Raw genomic sequence first — 2,039 nt, forward strand, 5'->3', positions numbered from 1 at the left:
TCGAAGTCATCATCACTGTTTTCTTTGGCTGCATAAATGTTTCTTCTTTTTTCTATAACTGCATTATCAATCTGCAATTCAATTTTAGTCAATTTAGTTAGTAAGATATTGCACAGTAGCAAAAGATACATAAGCACATTTACAGTAACATATTCTTACTTCTATTTCCTCAACTTTCATTTTCTCTAGTTTTTTCGTGAATTTTGGTAGATTCCATTTTGCGCACCCTGGCATCATTTGTTCTCTGCCGTCAATCTCTATAAGCAATGCACTTCTCTTGCATATCCAGTACTAAAACAAAACCAAAAAGATATAAGTAACACACAGAAAAACAAAAAATGAATTGCATAGTAACAGTAGCCGTAGTGAAGTTACCGGAATTAGTGCCATACACCCACTTATTTGAATTGCTTATTCCTTCTTGGCAATATTCAAACAGAAAAGAAGGTAGTCTCTCACACCTTTCGCCCAGTTATACTGTTCATGGTTTACATATCCGCTATGCACTTAACGAAGCTCCATCCTAATTTCGATCCAGCGCTTGCAAACAGTTGTGTGATGAACATATGCAATATCATTAATATTGCAATATTCTCTATCCGTTCTGGAGATTCTTCATTGTCTAGCTCAGCATCAATACAACTCATTATTTTTGCTCTTTCAATCCTTTTTTCTTCGGCAAAAAATCTTTGAACAATAGGATTATCAGTTGGCTTCCTTGAACCATCTTTTGGGTTTGGCACTGTGAGGCCTGACATAGGCAATCCCAAAATGCAATGCACATCAGACACTGATATTTCAGCCAAATGTTTCCCAAACCTGAACTTCTTCAGAGACGTGTCGTAGCATTGAACTATTCTATGCACATCTTTATCTGACTTTTCAGCTGTGACCTTTGTCATCATCCATTATCATATAGTTCAATCAGGTTTCAAAATGGCGTCTTCTTTAACACTTCTCTCAATAACCTTCTTTCTTTAGCTTTCAGCTTCCCATGTATCTTAAAAACCAGATCTTGGAAAGCAGTCATATTGCACTTGTATTGGCAATATGATTCTTCTTTTTCAAAATGTGTTGGAGCTTTCATTCTCTTTAGTATTGGCAATATGATTGTTCTTTTTCAAAATGTGTTGGAGCTTTCATTCTCTTTAGTCCTTTTTGCACCTACAGACGGTAGCATATTCATATTCTTACATTCCTAAACACACAAACATTCCAAGTAAGTGCAGTAGCAATTACAAATCAAATCAATAGACCGCACATTCATAACAACAAACACTTGCTCAATTTTATACAATCGATAGCATGATCCAGAGCCGACAATAATTTTCTCTTAGTATTAAAATCATATTACAACTAGAATTCGACAGTTGCAGACACATCAAACAAGAAAAAGCTAGAAATGAATTTTAGACATTTCCTCATTTCATGTAATGGAATTTCCTCATTTTAGATATCAAATCATAAATCACACTACCAGGACAAGCACTTTAGCCGACGAAAAATTTTCGTCGGCCTGTTAGCTTAATTCGTCGGCTAAGATCTTAGCCGACGAGCCATTGTCGGCTAAGATTTCGTCGGGAAAAGGTCGTCTGTGATGACTTTAGCCGACGAAAAAAAAAATTTCGTCGGCTATAGTCCCGCAGTTTAGCCGACGAAGAACATGTCGTCGGTTTTTTTACCAGACTTTAGCTGACGAAACAATTAAGATATTCGTCAGCTAAGGTCTGTAATAAAAAAATTTTTCCCAGACTATAGCCGACGAAATATAGTATGTTTCGTCGGCTAAACCTTATAAAAAAATTTAAAAAATAACTATAGCCGACGAAATATAGTTTGTTTCGTCGGCTAAACCTTATAAAAAATTTTTAAAAATAACTATAGCCGACGAAATATAGTCTGTTTCGTCGGCTAAACCTTATAAAAAATTTTAAAAATAACTATAGTCGACGAAATATGCCATAATTTGTCGGCTAAACCTTATAAAAAAATTTAAAAATACTATAGCCGACGAATAAACCTTTAAATATCGTCGGCTA

This window comes from Fragaria vesca, linkage group LG6, assembly GCF_000184155.1.
Source record: "Fragaria vesca subsp. vesca linkage group LG6, FraVesHawaii_1.0, whole genome shotgun sequence".
In the NCBI taxonomy this organism is placed as follows: domain Eukaryota; kingdom Viridiplantae; phylum Streptophyta; class Magnoliopsida; order Rosales; family Rosaceae; genus Fragaria; species Fragaria vesca.